The sequence below is a fragment of the Zophobas morio genome, unplaced genomic scaffold (assembly GCF_036711695.1).
Source record: "Zophobas morio isolate AGI-343-1 ecotype UQ-CSIRO unplaced genomic scaffold, CSIRO_AGI_Zmor_V1 ptg000009l, whole genome shotgun sequence".
Taxonomy (NCBI): Eukaryota; Metazoa; Arthropoda; class Insecta; order Coleoptera; family Tenebrionidae; genus Zophobas; species Zophobas morio.
In genome coordinates this window covers 10908183-10931307 of record NW_026972114.1, presented here as the reverse complement: position 1 = coordinate 10931307, position 23125 = coordinate 10908183, and the positions used below count along the sequence as shown (strand labels likewise).

General features: G+C 32.9%; 1 protein-coding gene across 5 annotated transcripts in view; it reads left to right on the top strand.

Moving 5' to 3' along the window:
* Positions 1 to 23125, top strand: part of LOC135125903 (complexin) — a 256204-nt gene that overhangs the window by 75031 nt on the left and 158048 nt on the right. For all 5 annotated transcript variants that reach the window (XM_064051656.1, XM_064051657.1, XM_064051653.1 and 2 more), the window contains exon 2: positions 22041 to 22071. The gene's annotated coding sequence lies outside the window, so the exon portion shown is untranslated. The remainder of the gene's footprint in view (positions 1 to 22040; positions 22072 to 23125) is intronic.

Genomic DNA, 23125 nt, shown 5'->3' with positions numbered 1-23125 from the left:
ACACCGCCGCAAAGTTTCTCATAAAAATGCATTGTTAATAGGTTTTCTACGCTGCCAACTCAAGCTCGAATAATCTGTAGATGTTATAATTTTAATAATGACGAGGGATATCCTGAATGTTTTATTTAAGTTTGTTAAATTTACGTAATAATAGTTGAGAGTCAGATGCTGAAGTTGAGGAATTCTCAAAAAATATTTCCTAGTTAAAATTTAATTTTAACGTTCTTGTTTGCCAGTTTATCCCCCTCGCCCTCTCCTTTCTTTGGAAAAGTCGGTGTAAAAGAAACTTCTTTCAAAAAGTCATTAAAACTAGGAGTTCTTAAAACAGATGTTTCATTGTACTTTTTTCTTGTAGTTCTGGACTTAATCAAGACCCTTACGAGCTTTTACCGCGTTTTGAGATTAACAGTATATTGGAGTAATTTTTTGTGAAAAAGCAAACAATGATAGCCTCTTTTAAAAATATTTGCTAAGAAAGTAGCCGGTTGCGCCCCTGTTTTATGAACGAGGGAGCGCTCAAGACGTAGCGAAGTGTTTAATTACGAAGAGGTATCGTGTACAAACAATTGAGCGTTGTGTTGCGAATAAAAAATGAATCGGAGCCTTTGGCCCGCGCCAATTACGTTAAAAGTTCTCCTTTAACCTCGAGGAGTTTCATTATGTGAACCCTTTTTTCGAAGATAAGAGTAAAGCACACACGACGGTTCCGAGGGTTTAATTACAATCGCAAATACCCGTTTATCAACGAAGACTTCTTATTTCAGAAGTGGGATTCCGAATAATAAAACCATTTAACAAACGAGAGCCCATCATTATTTGTTCCCCAATCAACTAGAAAGAGGGCTATCGATCTTGGGATCGTGGATGAGACGCACGGAGGAGATTGGTAGACGATGTTTTACGTCACTGGTGGCAAGCGCAGCCGGAATAGTAATTAGGACTGTTTGCGAAAATTTTTCATTAGCAAAAAGTTATAAAATTTGCGTCCTCATCCAACAAACGAATTTGGTTGATGTGCGTCAGGCGCCGGCCGGTTTCGTCAAACTGGGGAACGTTTGCAAGAGTTTTAGTATTCAAACAACATTCGGAACAATGACGATACGAATACACAACAGGACAAAGTTCTATAAATACATGGCAAAATAAACTTGTACTATAGCAAGTTCACAATAGGCGAATCTTACGCACTTTTGATTGCCAACGGCGGACCGCCATACAGCGAAAGCCCTGCTTATGACAAAGCGGAACACCCACCAGCCGCAATTTACAAGGACCGTGCAGGAAAAATACACAAATGAACGACAGACTTCAAAGCGCTCAACAAAAATAACTCAACGATAAAATATGAATACGTTTATATTTTATTCATTTTTAGACATAAAAAGTTAAAATAACAGGAGTAGTTTATATCTCCCAACCAATATATTATCAGTCTTCAGGATTCAAGCTCACGACGAATCCAAGATTCAGAATTCGAAATGGATTTACATAGTTGTGTGACATGCCAAATATTTTATGAATACGTGGATTCTATAATGTCGGTAATTTAAGTAATCGTGTGACTAAAATAGAAACAGGATAGCAGATGCAGTAATAACGCGTGAACAATGAAACTACCGTTCGAATTGGATAGAACACACGCTCAATGTGGTTTTACCACCATTTCTTCATGCAATTTTCACGTGATCACTGCATCTGTTCGGCAATTCTAGTAAATTGGCGGGTAAAATCAGGTTTCAATAATTGTGTGAATTTACAAACAAATGAATGAATAAATTCCTTAGCGAGGTATAATTATGGCAACCCACTCATTTGTTCCGTATTGATAGAACCTTTTAGTAAATTGCAAACATACTTGTTAGAGCACGTTTATCTTTTCCCCTTGTCATCGCAATACAATTATAAGCATGAAGAAATCATGTCGATTGATGGAAGATAACAAGGTAACTGTATTTGATTTTTTGTTTCACGAACACCGGAAAAGTGAAACTGTGCCTTTAGATGGAATACTAGCATGATATATCTTGTAAATATGGGTCAGGAAAAACGTTCGTGTTTGTAAGTAATTTATTGGAAAAGTAAAATCATTTTTTCAAGTTATATAACAATTATTGGTGTGACGCGTGCTGATTATGCAACGTTGTCTCGATAAATGACGTACAGAAAAGGACATTTTTAATCTTCTTTTGTGGAGTTCCTTACTTGATCGAAATTTCACAATTCCTAGGAACAACTTTTATTTGCATCGAAGGCTTGATTCGTCTGGAATAATGAAACAGAAATTCGTAGAAATATGTAGAGATTCTTTGTCAAGAGATATTTCTTAGGAGGAGCAAATGTGAAATTAATTTTTTCACGCTCTACAAACTCTGTCATGTCTTGTTTGTGTACAAACTTACGTCGGTGTGAGAGAAGTGAATTTTAAGAGTTAATATATGCAAAGTGACGTACTTGTTTTTGACACTTCTCAATAAATTTCGTTTAACGATGTTTTTAAGGTTTTCATTAACGCTGCTTCGTATAAAGTAAAAAGGAAAACTAAAAATCTGTTAAGTGTTCAAAAAATTAAGTTTTTAAATATTAATAATACACATTTTATTGGTGTGATGTCAATAATGATTTAAAAATCTATATTAATGAAAATGAATCGCCGAAATGTATGTACGCCCATAACTTCAGAACGACTGCACAGAATTGGACGATTCTTTTTTTTACGTGTACCTTATTGTCAGGACAAGGTTTATATGTAAGAAAATTTATAAAAAATAAGACGGCTAAAAGATAAAAAAATTTTAAAAATTTTGCATGGGAATCGCCACTTCGAATGAATTTGAATAGTTGGCGTTCCTGACGGACCTGTCGCCTAACTGACGTGTCATATAAAACTATTTCTTCCGTGCGATTGTGAAAAGTATTATTGCATTTCAAATCGTTCTTTGTTTTTTCGTAACAAAAAACGTCGTTTATTTTAAGAAAGGTGTTCGTTAAAGTGAATTTAGTTACGCATTGCGAAAGTTTTTTATTAATTTTGATCTGGCATTTTATTTACCTATATATATATATTCACTTTGTTGGTTTCGACAAAACCTCAACCTTTGCCGTTATTCGAGGATTTAATTTGAAGTTTTCATTACTTTAAAATTCTCAAGACAAAATTTACAGATTTGATTGACGGTGAAAATAATTCTGTGTCGTTTTATGCCGAGAAGACGACAAGCTGACATACGTCCACGAAGTCAATCAAATGTGCGACGAACTACCTCAGGTGCAAATCGCAATGATTAAATAAATCATTCCGTATCCGAATTACCCATGAAATATATACATGGGTAATTCGGATATGGAAGTTGATCAGCGTTGTGCTCATAATCAACATAATAGTCAAACATTGAAGCGAGACACTGGGTGGTATGAATAAAACTGAGTAGATACTCATATTCGAAGTACAAAGTACCTACTTGCAAACATTGTATCTCCTCGGACACAAATTGAACATCTACGCGTTTTGTGAGCATTTAATCTAAAAATGAACATCGGTGTGGCAAATGACTATTTGTCCTTATAAATAATAAATTAAATGTAATATATTTTTGTTTCCTTAAGAATACAAAGTTAACAAAGTTAGTTGAGTTACAAAAGTCTCTTTTGCTCCACGTTGGCCACCAACGAGCGATTTTCAAGATTTTTGTGAAAGTTTGCTGATGGTTTTGAATTTGAATTTTCTGTCCTCGATAGTTGATGCTCAGCAAGAACCCCGGGAAGGTCTGGAGCAGATCTCGCTAGGAAAGGAGAGGGCTAGGATTTGTTAATGAGGGATAGAACGTTATACAGTACAATACAACGGAAATACAATACAGGTACCTACAATCTAACTACAATACAGAATACACTACAGATACAGATACAATACAAATGCAAAGTTAGTAGCCAATACACCACCGGAAGAAATTGCACCAAAAATTGAGAATGTTGCAAAATGAAAACCCAAGCAAGCACACCGATGGAACTCGGAACGAAATCTATTGGTCGCAGCGCTCACACGCCCAAGGGAGAATGCAGCCGCATAAATCCAAGGCCGACTGACCTCATCCTTATAGGAGATGCGACCCAGCGTCTAAGGGCCAACAGAACCCCCCCAGGCCAAAGCGTCTGACGACATGGAGAATTCAGTCCCGGAACCAAAGAATGCACTGTTGCAAAATTAAAACCCAAGCAAATGCACCATGAAAACAAAGCATTTGCACCACTGGAGCTAAATTGGCAAGACCCAAGTTAAGTTAGTAACACATACAATATACAGTACAAAATGCTTCAATTACAAAAGTTACAATATACAAATTTCTCCACGTTTGCCACCAAAGAGCGATGACTTTGCTCGCTCGTTGCTGTTGCCCAGCAAGAACCAAACAATACGAGGAGGTCTGGAGTGCGTCTTGCCATTAAAAGAGAGGACTAAGGTTTGATGGCATGGGTGAAGGACACCGTATTTTGTAAATTTGGACGCCGTACTTTAAAAATGATGAATACGGTATTTTGTGAATTATGAACGCAGTACTTTGTATATTCTAAAGGCGTACTTTATCAGTCCTGAATGCATGTTATTAACAACATATTTAAAAAAAAATCGGGCGTTTTTGGAAAAATATCCACTTTCCTTCGTGTTCACAGCACTTAACACAAAACATTTTCGCTAATATTTATTAACAATAAATTAGAAATTCGCGAACACGTGCTACTTTTAACCCAAAACGAAGCTCCAATGTTGCTGCTACCAGACCGGAATCAAAACTGAACAGAAAGGATCGAAAATGTGACCTTTTATCAGGTAGCTCACGTGACAGTGACATCATCGCACGTCACATAATTGTATTAATTATGTTTAAATTTTATTTAATTATATCGCGAAAATGTATAGCTTTGACCCACCAACTTCAATCGTTTCGAAAATTTATCCAAAATGTAAACATTGTCGACCAAACGAATCACGGAATCCGATAAATTAAAACTGAAGTCGTGCTCACCCTGTTTTCGGTCCTTTTCGGAAAAATATCCATTTTCGTTCGTGTTTACAGCACTAACACAACATATTTTCCGTAATATGTATGTATTAATAATAAACTAGAAATTCGCTAAAACGCTCCACTTTTACGCCGAAATGAAGCGACGATCTTGGCGCCATCAAACAGAAATTAAAACTAAACACAAAGGACCGAAACACGTGACCTTTATACAAGTAGCTCAGGTGACATTGACGTCATCGTACGTCACGATGAGATTACAAAATTTATTTTTCATATTTTGGCCGGGAAAATGCACATTTTCGGGGATAATTTAACATTGTTTAAACAAATTGATTTGTTTTTAATAATTTCGGGCTTGTAGGACAACGGGTTTCGGTTTAATTATCATACATTGATGCTTATCATATTTAAACATTATAAATGATATTAATTATGTTTAAAATTTATTTATTTATGTCGTGAAAATTTTCCCAAAATTTAAATATTATCGAGTGAACGAATCACGGAATCCGATAAATTAAAACTGAACTCGAACTTACCCTGTTTTCAGTCCTTTTCGAAAAAATATCCATTTTCGTTCGTGTTCACACTACTAATACAACACATTTTCACTAATATTTAAATATATAAATTAGAAATTCGTGAAAAGAGCGCTACTTTTAAGCCAAAACGGACCTTTTATCAGGTGGCTCACGTGACAGTGGCGTCATCGTACGTCACGATGAGATTGCAAAAATTATTTTTCATAGTTTCGCTCAGAAATTGTACATGTTCGGGGTTAATTTAACAATGTTTAAACAAACTAATTTGTTTTTACTAACCTCGTGTTCTTAGGAAAATGGTTTTCGGTTTAATTATCACATATTAATATTTATCATATTTAAACATTATGAATTATATTAATTATGTCATTTTTGCAACTCTTGAGTTATTTTCTAAAATAAATTGACTGATCCATACATTTTGTTGTCACTGTAAAAGCAAATCTAAAAAATATGAATGCAATGATAAATTTACGAAAATATACTGATGATATTTTGCACATTTTAGATAGGATTTATTCGGCAAAATCTTGAGATGAAGTCATCAAGTTTTTGGGCTTGATAAACAGATATATTTTGATTAGAAACGTACCATGTCAAACAGTAACTTCAAAACGTCTGCAATAAATCTAAAAATTTAGTTTTGCAATTCTTGATTCAATCAATTAAATAAACTGACTCACTCAGTGATTAATTTTTTTTGAGACACCCCCTATAAGCAAAACTAAAAAATATGAATGGAATGATAAATCACAACTATAGTCTCATCTTATTTTGGATATTTTAAAAAGGATTCATTTGGCAAAATTTTGGGCTGACGTCATCAATTTTTTTGGAGGAATAAGTAAGTATTATTTTGAATAAAAATTTATTATGCTTATCAGATGTTTAAAACATCTGCAAGATTTCAAAGCATTCGGTTTGCAGATTCAAAATTAAGTTGTAGGTGAAACGAAGTTCACGGGGTCAGCTAGTTTCATAATAAAGATAAGTCAGTTGTTGCGTTGACAATTAAATTATATACATGTTGTCATTGCATTTTTAATAACAACTTGCCGCTTGCGTGAGGCAAGCAATAATCTATAATTCTCTGAATTATGGGTTGCCCACCTAACATAACATACAGCAAACACATTGAAATGTTTAAGAAAGTTGAGCCTTCTATCCGGTAAAACAAGTAAAATTAAAAAAAAATATTTTGGGGTAAACGTTAATGTTTCTAATATTTCAATCAAGTAAAATATTTTGTGCTAAAATCAAAAACTGCTGTCAAAAATTCTCTCAAATTTAGATGCATTTTATAAATCAGTAAATAAAATGTAACGTGAACCGAGTATATTTATACAAAAACTGTAAAAATCTAGTCAGTATAGAGCGGACTGCATTTGACATCGTATTTTATTGAAATGTAAGTACAATTTTTTTTAGTGTTACTGTATACTATAAAAAACTATAATATTATTAAACAAATATTATAGGGAACTATAATATAGTAGTACTAAAAAAAATTGGATAATTAATGGGTTATGTTGTTGCCAACGTGTACTTTAGTTTTGTAGCTGAATGGAAATAAAGATATTAAAACATATCAAAATATGGGTTATCGTTTTTTTTGAACGCAAGTGTATATGACCATACAGTACAGGTACATACAGTAGTGCTCAAAAAAGGAACACCCTATCTTTTTTTAATATCATACGTTTGCGACCAAGCACCAAATCTGTATATGGGTTATCTTATACCTGAAATGAAAAGGAAACAGTGCAGTGATACGAATTACAAAACCATTGTTTGACAACTCAAATATTTAACATTTTTACGTTACGTTGGGCGAATAACTACTTTCATGTTTTCTGGACGTTTCATGACCCGTAGAATACGCAAAAGTCGATCTACTGTTTCCAACTGTCTGTCTGTGTCGATTTTTATCACACCGATAACCTCCGAAACTACGGGACCGATTGTTAAAATTTTATATATGTGTTTGAGTAATATCGTGTAGATAGTAAAATGCTAAACAAAATTTGGCCAATGATCCTCACCAACAATTCGATGACGCCCGCCAAAATATTTTTTAGTAAACGCCATTTAAATTTTATAAAATAACATACTTTGCTTGTACTTGTGGTTTATGAATCTGGCTTGAATTTTTAACCTAAGCATCCAAATTTTCGCAAAAAAATTATATAATAATTTTTTCGACTAGTATATATAAGCGCAGAGGGAACCATATCTCTATAGCATAGCGGTTAATTTTAGATATATGTTAGTAATATCGTTAGATGGCAAAAAGTTAAGCAAAACTTGTCTAATCATCCCTATCAACAATTTGCCATACAAATTTTATAATGTAACATACTCTTGAACTTGTGGTTTATGAATTTTCCGTGATTTTGTTTGTTATTAGTATTGCATAGGAGTATTATAATTTTATTATTCAATATTCCTCGTATTAAAGCTGACGGGTAAATATGTAATACCAACCAAACGAAACATGGGCCATATGGTAAATTCGTTAGCTTTACATCTGAAGGGACCGTGGTTCGATCTTCGATATATCCATTTTTTTCCTTACACTATGACTAGTTTTCCTGCACTTTAGCAGTGCATACATATCTCTACTTAAATTGTAAGGGTTATTGTAATTTTATAAATTTTCGAATAAGTTAAATTTGTTGGACTGTACTTCAGGGGGTTTACTCGTTTTGTCTTTAATTACAAAATGCCAAGAAATATTTGTTACATTCCAAAAATTGGGCGTGTTATTAAACAAGCAGAAACAATAGTAAATTCTGATTGTCGGCCGCCTCCGCTTACTGTTCCGAGTTTATGGTTTCTTAGAATGGCAGAGGAGCCGTTAATAATCTACTGTTTTCCTTGATACTTATTTCAGTGTGTATTGTTGTTGTAAAGAACGATTCAAAACAATTTGTGAATGAGGCAGTAATTTTTATTGATTAAATCAAGAATGGCTCATCCTATTTTCCGAAAAGTGGGGAATATAGTACTATTATTGTTTGTATTACACTCCAGCTGTCCAGATTGATATAGGTGTCCTTGCTAAAATATTGATGACGTCATTGCTAAAAAAAAAAATTGTAGTGGAAAAATTCACTTCGAACTATACACATATTTTAATTAGAACTGATTATTATAAAATAAAATTTTATACATCTTAGAAAAAGTTGGATAAGTTGAGGCGAGGGAGTGGTGTTTAAATGACCTTAAACTAATTTTTTAATTTATAGAAGTTACCACAAAAATAAATAACATTTTATATTTTTATTTCTTGAGAGTAAGCAAAGGCAGTATTGTAATCGAGTCCATCGGCCGACTCTCTACTTTTACGTTTTCTCGACCTTTTATGACCCGTAAAGTACGAAGAAATAGGTCTCCCGTTCCCTCTATCTGTCCGTCTGTCTGCCGGTCTGCCGTCCCGGATTTTTATTAAACAGATAATCTCCGAAAGTACTGGGCCGATTGTTGTCAAATTTTGTATTTATATTAGAAATATCATGTAGATGGTAAAACGCTAGCCAAAATTTGTCTAGTCATCCCCACCAATAATGTGATGACGTCACTTCAAAATTGTATATAGTAAATGGGTTTTAAATTGTATAAAATAACATAGTCTTACACATGTAATTTATGGCGCCGTATTGAGTTTTTACCCGAACCGTCCAGATTTTTTTGAAAAAAACATCAAGATTATAAAACAACGCCCGAATGCTTTGAAATATTCCAGATGTTTTAAAGTTATGATAAGCATGGTAAATTTTTGGTCAAAATTTATTTGCTCATCCTCGTTAAAATATCATGATGACATCACGTGAAAATTTTGCTGAATAAATCCTGTATTAAGGGCCGGTTGCATAAACGCAAATCAAATTTAATCTCTGATTAACTCCATAGTAACGATTGTTATTATCATAGTTACAATTGTTCTTAATCAGAGATTAAATTTGATTTGCGTTGTATGATGAGTCAATATTTGTGATTTATCACTGCTTTAATATTTTTTAGATTTGCTTATACGGAGTGCCTAAAAAAATTAATAATGTATTTTATTGATTAAATCAAGAATTGCAAAACTGAATACTTTTAAATCTTGTAGACGTTTTGAAGTTATTGTAAGAATGGTAACTTATTAATCAAAATGTTTATCAACTCCAAAAAATTGATGACGTCATCTCAAAATTTTACCGAATAATTCCTATCGAGAATTGCGAAATATGATCAGTCTATATTTTAATTTATCATTGCATTCATATTTTTTAGTTTGCTTATTATACAGGGTGACTCAAACAAAACTAATGAATCAGTCAACTTATTTTATTGAATAAATCAATACTTTGAAATCTTGCAGACGTGTTAAAGTCTGATAAATTGTTAATGAAGACATATAATTCTGTTTATTCCCCCCCAAAAAATTGATGACGTCATCTCAATTTTTTTTTCTTGCACTGGTAATTAAAAACACACGAAACGCATTGTGTTTTTAATACAGAATTATCTTACATGTCAGCGCTTTATTTGAAACTGTTTGTTCAATAAATTTTTGGAATGATGTGATTATCGCTAATTGACTACTTTATTATTTATCTGGAAACGCTTTTGTTTTAATGGATTCGTCCATTTGCGTATAGATCCCGTATAAACATTGCTAAGAAAGAAAGGATTATTTTGGATATTATGTTCTTTGAGGTGATGGATCGCCGTTTTTTAGTGCAGATACGTATACCATTTTTTTAATTTTGACATGCACAATGTAACACTAATTACAATTTAAATATTAAAGAAGCGTCTGGCTACCAACATAAATTTTGTTTTTTTTTTCTTATAAACTCTATTGTACACTTGTAATACTTGCAACTCTTCGCTGTCAGTTTCATCAAATATTTTAAGTTTACTGATCTTTCAAAATCAAAGACATTTTGTGTAGACATTTGCAAGTTTAATTGAATAATAACTACAGCACCATTAAAGAAGTACAAAATTATTTGAAAAGATCTGGTCCTATAAAAAATTAATGAATTTAATAGTCATTCATTGATATTAATAAAAACTGAATATCCTCGAAATGCTTTTTGACTTCGAATGTAAATTTTTTTAATTAGAGATACAAAGTCTTTAAACTTTTTCTAATTTCACCGACTTTGGATTCTTCGCGGTTTTAAAATCAAAATTGAGAGATGTTTTGAGAAATGGTCACTTTTTTTGTTCGAAAACGACTGTTTCGTCTGTTTCGCAGTGTTATTTATGTTAAATTTGAGTCCCCTGACTTGTAAAGGCATCAGCGACGAATACATCGAGGGAGTTATCAATTACCGTCGTCGGTTTGGTAATGAGTGGCTGATGTTGTTCGCATTCTTGCGGTTTCGGTTGTTCAATATTTCATAGAGTGGTCCGGTCCCCGGGGATTCCCGGTACAAGTGGGCATTTCTTCGCGATGATTCTCCAAAGGCGGGGGCGGCATTAATAATGGAAAAGTGCCGCCGGTTTACAATTCTCGCGCGATACTCGACGTCATCATTGTGGATCACGTTGATTGCTTGCATCCATTTTCAAAGCCGATGGGAATCGACGCGGTTAATCGGTTGAAACGCGAGCGAAATTAGCACGCTTTGTTTTCATTTCGGGTGGATCCGTTTTTGACGGGGCTTGGGATGGAAGTGACGGCGGATCGTTAGTTTTACGAAATAGGATGGGCGATTTTGACAGCGGATCGCCCGGTTCTAATTGATTGGGTTAATGGGAAGTTACAAACTGGGCGACTCACGGGTGAGGAGGGGTCCGATCGTTGATATAGGGTTATGAATTAAAATGTATGCATAATATAGAGTCCCATCAAAATAGTCGAAGCGACCGAAAAAACGGCCCATCACAAAGTATTTAAAGTCAGGTTGTCGTGCCAACGCTTGGAATGGAAACTTTTCGGTGGTTTCTTTACTATTTATTTTGAAGGTAAACTGAAATATTCTACTGCTGTCTAACTCGGTGTTCAGATTTTTTTTATTTCCAGTTCACTGCAGTCAGAAGTTTTTGTAAGTAAAATTTACATTAAATTTACATATTTGGATTTGCTTTAAAAAAAAAAAATACGTTTTAATTAGCAAATTTACAGGAAAGCAAGCAGCAGCCAAGGATTAAATAGCTTATTCCCTGATTATATACAAAATAGAGAAACATTATTTGTGCCCTGCCGAATTATGTGTTTCATTAATTGTAAAACGTCAAGCCTAAAATAGAAATGTCTAACTTTTTTGAAAATTGAGTAATTTCAGTTTTTTTTATAGTTACCCGCAGTAAAATAACACAAATTGTCTGTTATTTTGTGAAAGCTGAGGAAATATTCTAACGTAGTTATTTTAATTCATGTCTAATTCCATGTTTTTCGGGGCCTACATTGTTTGTTGTTCAGGTTTTCAGTTCCCGTCTGTCTGTCTGTCCGTCTGCGAGTCGGTCTGTCGTCTGTTGGCAATTTATTATTGAAATGAAGTTTTACAAAAAACTACATTCAGTGCTATTACTTTGTCAACGTTAAGCTCTGCCCTATTGGAACATTATTAGGATAATGTATAAATTATAACAGAATTTTTCATGTCGGTAACAATGCTGGTGAAAGTCAAATAAAGCAGAGCCAAACGCCGACATTATACATAGAATAGACAGTCGTTTCTATTCAACTGACTCGATACTCCGTGACGATTATATAACAATGAACAAGACTTAATTAAGTTAATAATTAATTTTGTTTAAGGAGTTGTAGAATGTAAAGTAAAATTTATTTATTCATCTTCCCCAGAAAATGGATAACGTCAACTCCTAAAATTGCTTACACAATTTATTTAAAAAATGGATAAATGAAACTTTATCTTAATAGTTATAAACCATCAAACTGATTACTTTGAAACGTATATACATTTTAGTCGTATCGTCGAAATGATGAAACGCTAATCAAAATTAACAACTTAAATTAACAGACCATCCGTTATACATTTCGCTTATACTGTTTAATCTAAAAATTTAAGTTTGGACTATTGATGTTTCACTTATTTCAGGCTGTATTATATAAAAATGATAAAGTTTTCTGCAAAATTTTGGTGAGACTAAGATTGTTGTAACAACTATAAAATTTAATTACCAAAGTGGTTAACACAAGATTTTTAAAGAGAGTTAATATACAAAACTGATATTCCACCTATTTTGGTGATAATTCCAGAAACAACTAACTTCATTTCCAAACTACCAAACCGATTACATTGAAATTTAGGTGCATTCATTCATTCTGGAAATAATAATATGCTTGTCAAAATTTGTCAATGCACTTTTTATTTTAGCTTAATTTTTAATGCATTTATGTTCGAGTAATCAGTGTTTTATTTATCTTTTACTTATCTCAGGTTGTCTTAGAAATGATATAACAAACTTTTTCGACATTTTGGTGAAACCAACATTGTAGTAGGTATTTTGAAATATTAACTAAAATGTCTTTGTCCATCGTCTTTAGTTGATGTCGAAACTCTAAAAATTTCTTACGTAAGATATCGTTACTATGATCGCTCATTAATATCAGCGTGGGTAAAAGTCAATATTTATTTCACAGTAATACAAAACTACACGACTAACTATACAGAGGTTGTGTACAGAATAATTCCGACTCGATTGGAATATATTTGACTAGAGACTCAAATTCTCTCATTTACTGGACTTGACTACTCATTCCCATTCGAAGTTGTTCTGGAGTCTCCATCGCGACTCCTGCTTTTAGCGTCGCCATCGGTGATGAGTCACATACTAGAAACCCATAGGCGTCGCATCGGGGGGGCATTTGGGTTTTTTCGTAACAATAGTTAAAACAGATTAGTACCTATATGAAACTATCGAGTTAGATTGGCACCATATTAAAAATTTTATTATGGCATACCTGATATTTTAGGTACCAGTTCAGTAGTTGCCATCTTTTTTTTTATACATTTATTTACGGAAAATTACCTTATTACAAATAGAGAATTACATATTCAATGCAGATCGCACATTACGTTTAAAAGTTAATATATTTGTGAAAAAAAAAGTCAATACTTCTACAGTATTTATTAGTAACCGAGATCAATCTACTTACTGTGTTTTTATTTCCATAATTTGTCCTATGAGATGATCTATTTAATAAGTCACTATGTCTAAGATTCCGCGAAGGAACATTATATGCAAACAAAGACAAAACACCTGGACAATCACAAACATTATTTAAAAGTTTGAACATGAAGCAAAGGTCAAAATAATTTCTACGTGTCTTTAAGGCGGATAATCCGAAATAACAGAGTAATTGACAATAATCACTAGATCTATAATTGATATTATACTTAAAACATCAAAAAAATCTTCCCACTGGTTTTTAGGCGTGATCCAAAAATTTGTTTCAAACATTAAAAGCCATCCAGTATTTATGTAGATGACTATTTCAGAAACGGCTCACTTTAATTTCAAGTTTTTTGAAAATTTCGTCCCATGTTATCTTAATGTACCCAGATAAAATTCTGCGGGCTCATATTTTAAACGGATGGAGATAGTGAAATTCTCTAAACGTCATCATTCTTTATTGAGCAAAAAATAAATAAAAAAAATATACAGAGTGAGTATTTCTCTTTTATACAGGGTGTTATTGAAAGGTACGTACAACAAAATTAACAGTTATTCACGAAGCCTAAAAAGTCGGGAAAACTTATTTTGTGTTATCAAAATTATAAGGGGAAAATTAACTCTTATCCAACCATTTTAGACGCTACTGAAGGATAAATAGGTAAAATTAATTTATTTTAGTAAAACCTAGCAACTTTAACAATAACTTTTGTCAAGACTAAATGTTGCTATAGAACCGAAAGATGTTTTTTATCAGAGGCTGCAACGAATTTGAACGTAAATTTTAATAATTTTTATCTCTAAAAGGAGAACACTTTTACTTGAACTTTTTTTTACTTTTAGCACTTCGGGACCAATTGCCGATTTTATTGTGTACGTACCTTTCAACAACACCCTGTAAATCAAATAATTATTATTAGAGATACAATAAAAAGTGAGAAATTGTACGGCTTTTTAAGTAGCATACAATTGCATTAAATTTATATTTGATTACACAGAGTGTTTTGTTTTCGAGGTACAACTCAAAAGTGGTTTTTTTAATATCGGGCGATTCTTTAAATTTTTACTCTGGTCGGCCATGGCCAACTACAACAGAAAGTGAAACATCGCATCGTAGAATAACCAACATATTTTTACATATTCTTATTAACCTCTTTCTGGGTTTATAAACATAGTTTGTTTTTGAAATTTCGTTGCGAGGTTGCCACGTTGTTCTATTTTTTTGAATAATTGGTTTCACAAAAAAATCGCAGTAACGTCATTTTTAAGATGTGTATTTGAATATTGTATTTAGAGATAAACAGTGGTACGTGCTCTGTTAGGATATTTTTTTCGAATAAAACTAAAAAATAAAAATTCTATTATTCCATTTTTTGTTCAGTTTCTTTCAATGTGTCACCGTGTCCCTTAAAAAAGTAAAAAATTTGAATAAGCATCAACGGAATATAGAGAATATGCAACAAAAAAGAAGAGATGAAAAAACCGAATAAGATCCAGTAATAAAATACAGGTATTTGCAAAAACTTAAATATCGATATTTGAAAATTGTTATAATAAATTTTTTATAAATCGAATTTCATTTAAATCAGAATAAAGCGCGTATCTTTATTTTCTCCCCATAAATATTGTAACCGTCGTTTTAAAAATAACGATACTTCGATTTTTTTGTGAACCCTGCTATTGATAAAAAATTTAATGGCAATTGGAATGATTTGGCGACGTCGCATCGGAATTTGAAAAATAAACTATGGTTATAAAGCCTAAGAGAGATTAACCAGAATATAACAATTTAATTTTGAAACATTTTTTGTAATCCAGATTCAGGTGGAATCGGTATTTTGGGTTGCCTATTTTAAAAACATAAATGGGTCATCTTAGCTGAATAACCCTGTATAAAAATATGTATGGTATTCTGTTTGAAAAAACTAAGTTGTGTGTTTACGATGTAACAACAGAACATTCTGTATAGTTGAAAATACTTTTAGTGTATGGCCCTCAAAGAACTGTACAACCTTTTTTATCTTTAAATTTTATTCTATTTTTAATAACTTAGGCATTGGGGGACACACAGTTACTGACTCACCCTATATATTTATCTAATTCAATATTTTTTTATCAGTGAATATCAAATTTAAACATCTGAGTGTATCGTAGTGTTACTGTGCGAGTTTTGCATCACCTGCATATTTTTTCACGAATTTTGGTTGATCATTAAAATACGATTACAATGATATATTCATGTTATATATTTATGTGTTGTTCATCTACATATTGATATTGAAATTCTGCAAACGCCATTGTTTTTATATTGAAGGTGGAAGTCTAATGTAGTACATTGCAAATATGGTGCATATAGGCGTCGGTATCGCGAAGCCAACCCATGTTTATTTAAATTGCAACGTATACAGCGTGTTTTTTTATTAGATACAACCCCTGTAACTTCTTTGTTCTTAAAAATAAATCTGTAGTTCTTTAAGCAAATTTGTATCATTTTAAAGATCTGTGTGATGGCAACCTCACATTTTTATTATCATTAGGTTTATTTTTTCATAAATGAAAATATTGATTTTTTCTAAAAATCAAAAACAACCAATATTCTAAAATCAACACTTAAAAAGTTTTCAATAAAATAGACGAAAAATTCATATTTATTGATGACAAACTAGTATCTGGAAAAATTGATACTCATGTCATTTATTCACATACGTGATCTTTTAAAATGATACAAATTTGTTCAAAGAACTATATGTTTATCTTTAAAAATAAAACAATTCAAAAGAAACACATTTTTTATGTCATTTTCAGTCGATAAAAAAGTCATAAATAAATTTAAAAAATGAAGTAGTGTAAAATAAATTACTACCAATTTATTTTACAAAACGTTAGTAAACTTTCACAGATATTTAAGCATATATCAGGTGTTAAAAAGTCGCAAACATTCCCAATTTAGTTTTTACTTTCCAACCGGAAGCTAACTTTTACGTTTTCTCGACGTTGCGTGGCCCCTAGAGTTCTTGCGTTTTCATCTGTCTGTCTGTCTGTCGTCTGTGTTGACCTCCGAAACTACTGGACCGCTTGTTGTCAAATAGGAATATTGTGTAGGTGGCAAAACGCTAACTAAAATTTGTCTAATCATCCTCACCAACAATTTGATGACGTTCCCTCAAGTTTTAGATGAGATCAAAAGTTAGCGTTAACCTGGGACGTTTTTGTTGCTCGCATTTTATTTACCTCTTGGAATTCTGGTCCATTATTATTAATTAATGAATAATTCGTTTTTGTTCACTTTGTGTAATTCTAAGGCTTCATTGAATTTTTATCGTTTGAATTTCTACTTATTTTTCGTTATCTTCTCAAAAGAATTCGTAGTGGCTGAGGTCACTCATGACATATATATACGTGACCCATTAAATCGGGCTTCCGACATTGGATTTTTTTTTGTAAATGATGTTAATCATTGTATAATCAGGTCATCGTGGCTTTAATCATTGTTTCTCGACCACAACGTATTCGGTGCTGATGACACACCACAACTGAGATAACAAACTACGTGATTGGATTAGTGTTTATTGGCAACATTGTAAATGTATGAATTGAATACATACACCTTTTACTCGGTTCTAGTGAATAAAATAGGGAATTTAAAATATTTTATAGGAGAGAACAAACGATCGTTTTGTTTAAATTGTATAATATTAATGTAGTTTTTTTACGTCTACAAAAACATTTCTAGTCTTATGTACAATGTGATGATTGTTTTCGTAATTAACCAGCGGCTTCAGCGTACAATTATTTCAGCAAATGTTGTATCCCATCGACTGTACCAGTCCATTCTTGTACGACGGTTTTGCTACCTGAGTAAAAACACGTGGGTCAGTTGCGCGATGTTGTTTGTAGTGTTTTACATAAATGGCTTTGAGGGAATACGTGAAATGGTGGATGCGCCGGGCGAGGTGTTCTCATGGTGTGAGCTCGCGTCCTTACAAAAAGGTTTCACTAAATATGATCCTCGGCGTTCGCTCTTAATTAATATAAACCGTAGACAATGAACGGATTTTCCGTACTGCCAACATAATTTATTGGAGCTGACGTAATAAGGATTGCCCTCGTACAATTATGTCCGTTCCTCCCTCATAAACAATCCCGGACTTATCAAGCTGTCTCGTTTCAAATTGGGGCCTCGCTGTACACAGAACACACACGTTTTAAATTTCAAACAAAGCAGTATAATGGCGACCAAAGACGCAAGAAGCAACGCTGTAATTACGGAGGCTTCTCTCTTAACATTGTGTGTCGTGTAAACAACAGCGGAAATTTATTTGTTCCATCAATTTTAATTACCTCGGTTGACAGCAGGAGGAAGGCGACGACGAATGAGAGAATCTCAAGCACGTGTGGTCTTTAGCGGGATTATTTCGCGGAACATAACTTTTTACTTACTGTTGTCGGCATTCCGCACATTAGCGAAAAATTAAAAACGAAGACTTCAGAAGTTTTATGAAATTTTCAAGTTCTGCTTATGGTTCGGTTGCAAACATCAAAGCTCTAATTTGAGGAGGAATATTGAAATTGGAATAAGTGGAGTTGGGTTTGAAACAATCGTAGACATTCTTTGCCGTTTCGTTGCCTTTGAAAGCGTCGAGTTGTGTTGTGGTGGGTTTTTTACGAGAAGAGATAGTCAGGTTTGTAAGGTTTCGGTGTATTTTTCCTTTTTTCATTGATTTTGTCACAGAATTGTGCTCGGATGTTTCCCGACACAAATAAAATACCAATGAGATAGTTTGCTTCTATGCACACCATTGTCTTCCGTGGTCTGTTAGCAGATACATCTTTGCTAGGGCTTTATACGTAATTAAAATCAAATTTAAAGCACAATGTAGGAAGCAAGAAAAATTGTATTGTGCTCTCCTTCTCTTTTACTGAGGATTTGGACATATTGAAAGTAGGGATGTGGGCGAAAAAAGCGCGTTTTTTTTCAGTCGTTTTACTTTTTTTTACGGAAAAATGAAAGGCTTTGTTTTTTGATTGTTCATTAAGGAGGTTATATTTCCGTTTTATTGTTGTTTTGCAGTAAAGTTGTCTTTGAGCGTTAATTGAACTTTATTCAAAACAGTTTAACCATTGGAATACAATTGTTCTTTCTAATGGTTAAAAATGCTCTTAGAAACGAGCACCGTTCTTCTATTTGTCGAGACATTTAAGTACGAATGAAGTCACGATTCACTGAGATTATTGTCAAAAAGAACTACGTGAACAAAATAAAGTTCAAGGTAATGTCAACAATTATAAAATTATTATTGATCTACCTTAACGACTTCAAAAGATTCAGATGGGGAATTAAATTCGAAATAAGTATGGAAATTTAAATAATGCGTCTACGTCAAGTTTGTTTTGTCACTGTACTTTTAATAAGAACTTGTCGCTTTATTCTTTCACCAAACAATTTATTATAAGTACTTTACACAGTGTATTGTAATAAGTTTTATAAACGCCTCTTTAGTAAAGAGTTTATTTAATCACAAGCGGAGCGAATGTTTAAAAAACGAGTGTCTAGAGAGGCTTATAAACGTGTTACATACTATGCTTTTTCTACGACTTCAAATTAAAACTATAATTATCGAGACCCTGTAATTTATTAGGCTACAAAAAAAAGAGCATTATCAGAAAGATCATGAAATTTTGTTAAACTATTACTTCTACTTAACAATATAGACCACAACATTTTTTATTCCCGAGCGTAAGCTAATCGAGTTCGTCAGGCGACCTGCCAGTTTCATGTTTTCTCGACGTTTCATGACCTCTCGACCTACAGTACGAAAAAAGTGATCTTCCGTTTCAGTCCGTCTGTCTGTCTGTCTGGCGTCTCTGTCGATTTTCATTAGACACATAATCTCCGAAACTACTGGACCGATTGTTGCCAAAGTTTGTGTGTATATTACGAATACCATGTAAACGTCCAAATTTTCGCAAAAATATTTGCAAGGTATAGTAACATTGTACCACGAACACGTGTAATCGCACGTTCAATGGTGTGTGCTGTGACTAGTTTTATTTTGTTCTACGACTAGTATTATCTATGTTGATGACGTTATTGCAAATTTTTTATTGATCAAATTAAGGAGTCATCCCATTTTTTCTACAATGTGAGAATGCATATGTTTTTACTTAATAATGATAAAATAAGAAAAAACATAATATTCAGGACGTTTTATTCGATTGTGGCTTAATAATAATTTTAGTTCTCTGTTTTGAAGAGACAAACTCACTCAAATCAAACTAATTTCTACGTGACATTATTTCGATGTATAAACATATACATAAACTCGAAGTTAAGCTTGTTATTAGTGTTGAAAATACATTTTATCCCGTTGGTTACCTGCTTTAAACATACTTTACATTGTCCGTACGTCAAGGGCTAGGTAAGTTCTGTGGAAATGACCTTAGACCACTTTTTTAATTTGGTCGGCAGCAAATCCAACAGAAATCCAAACACAAGAATTTACAAACTGTCAATTTAACAAGAAACAAGTTCAGGTCCGTTTCTAAAATCTAAGTAATAATAAGATAATCGGATAACTTACAACTAATGTGATCTCATTTTGTTATAAGAATATCATGTTTGAAAGGTCTATCGGTAATAATGGGATCTAAATCCTTTACTTTCATTGCTGACATTGCTGATTCCAGCGTTCCTCAGGGCTTGAACTTGAGGTCTTTATCGTTTTTCCTTTCCATAAACGAAGTTGTTAATTTGTATAATGTTAGAATTATTGTGTTTATAAATGATCTCGAGTTTATTCCTTAGCTGATTTAAAACTGTAGAATAATTTAGATTTGTTTTCGTGAAACTACAAGTTTCCGTTGCCGTTTGAATGATATTACTAGATACTTAGTTAATCTCCGAAATTATCGACGCAGCAACCAACATTTCAATTTTCAACATTATATGTTAAAAACTCAATTTCACTCTAAATGTATAACCTTTACTTATAGTTTCACCGTCAAATTCATTTTTAATTTTCTTCAAATTTTTAATTAAAAATTAATTGGCTATTAAAATGACAGGCACTACTTCAGCGTTTTCTTGGTTGCTTGTATTTTATTTGCCTTCACAACAGAAAGTACTTAAATTACTGTGAGATTTATAATCGTGTTTTTTTTTTGCTTTCGAGGAAAACTAATTTATAAAGCTAGAATAATTTCAAATAACGATTTTTGCACCTAATTCTAGTTCGCAACACGTCATTAATATTTCATCCCAATTTTATTTTATGACGAAAACAATTTTGCACCTCATTAATGAAATTCTATTTTAATACTTTCGTGATTATATGCTTTAGTTTGCCATTGTAAATAATGATCACATTCAGTTTAAAAAATTAATATGCAAAATAGCTGTTAAAACACATCGAAATTTATTTAAAATTATTTCGGTGTCGTGGTGCGTACAAGGTTTTTTTTTTGTTCTTTTTCTGTTATTAACAAAGACTAAACTTTCCAAATATCATATTTTTGTAAAATTGGTTCTTAATGACATGTATGTATAGTAGTTAATGTTGTAGCGGATGTCTAAAGTTACCAATATTGTGATAGTTGTCACATGTGTAACTAACAAATGTTCATTTCGGTTTTTAATTAGATTTTCTGTGACTAATTTTGTAGTCTAGTTAAAAACTTTTAGGTTATTTTGGATATTTTTCATTGTATTTACATATAAAGATTTTATGGGTTTAATGATCACTACTAGTAAAATACTTCTTGGTGTGTATAAGTTTTTAACTCATGTTCAAAAGAGAATGTTATTCGAGCAGAACAACTTAAAATTAATATTATTTAGATCTTAAGAGGTTTAGCTATGCGATACTGTGTTATATTAATTGCTAGTTTCAAAACGGCATTCCAAGAACTATAACGAAGTAAGTTTGCATTCATAGACAAAGTATTTTGCGAAGAGAACGAGTTCCAAACTTAGATTATGCTCATGGCAAGTTCGAAATAATTTCCCGTTTGCATTTCTCGTTCGAACGGTCGAATCTTTCCGACTTTACGTCGAGTTGTTTTATAAGAACTATTTCATTTATTCAGCGAGTCTTTTCGTATTATTTCAAATTCTATTATACGTCAGAGCAGCCTTTGTAGGCACGTTCTCTTTGTACACTGCTTTATCTGTCTTCCGTTTCCGTCAACGTCCTATCTTAAATAATAATATATACCCACCTGCCTTTCTGTTTCCCAAACAAGAAAACTTTATATCGTGTCTGCACCAAAACTTCGTTCTAATTTTTTGTGTACTTTTTCGCCATAACTTTGGACTAATTGCCGTTTTTTCTTGTTGCAGGTATCAGCTCGACGAAGTCGTGGAGTGAAAGGTGAGCAAACATTAAAATCCCAATTTTCTTCCCGGTTTATCTAGTGCAATTCGGTCGGGTCGGCCATCCATAAAAACAACCCTAGATCCATCGATACCGAGCGGGATCTGGCCAAGAATAGACGGTTAAGGAACCGAATTTAGGCCAACCTAAGGTATATTTCACGTCAGCAACTGGCCATGCGCCAAATGGGTTTTTGGATTTTTTCCGGCATGTAAAGAAGTAACGTCGACAGTTTAATGAAACACGATTTTTCTCGCTTTTCGCACGAGAAAAATGCCGTTTTTTCCAAATGGAGCAACCATCAAAGTAATTTTGCGAATTTGCAAGCTTGCAAAATCTCGTTTCGGTTGATAAATTCGTCTTTGAGCTCTCCCGGCGCATCCACCATTTCAATCGAAAAAACCCACACATTTAGAAATTAATTACGCCGGAATTAAAATGCCAGAGCTTGAATGGTTTAATTAAGTTTTTAACACAGTGCATTTCAGTTGTGCTGATTGTTATTAAATGCGGTCAGCGTATTCGAGGTTCGACTAAGGTGGCTATTAAGACCGCGGCTTTTCTGATAAAACGATACTCTTTGTGCTTTTAAAATTTAATCGTGTTAAATTACAAGACGGCTTTTTTATCTAAATGACTTCATTAGTGGCGCAAAGGATAATTAAAGGCTTGTATTTTTTTGTAATTTGCATTTGCTTCCCGGCGGCCATCTTGTATCAATTCTCGTTTTAGCGCGACGTCCTCACTATTACAGTCGCTTTATCTTGTTTACGCTATCAGAACGAAATATAGAACAATGGCGTTGGAGTTTAAAAAATAAATTACCATGGCTAAACTTTTAGTAAAGAAAGTTAATTGTTTTTCATTATATTTCGTTAAACGTATATTATACGCTAGGGAACAGAAATAGAGCAATACATTTTTTTAATTCGAAATTTAAAAAAATCTAATTATTGCATTATGAGAAGAATATCAGCATTATTAGTATTACACACGCATTACGTACAAAATTTAATCTACTATTTCACAACTTCATTAAAATCATTTTAAT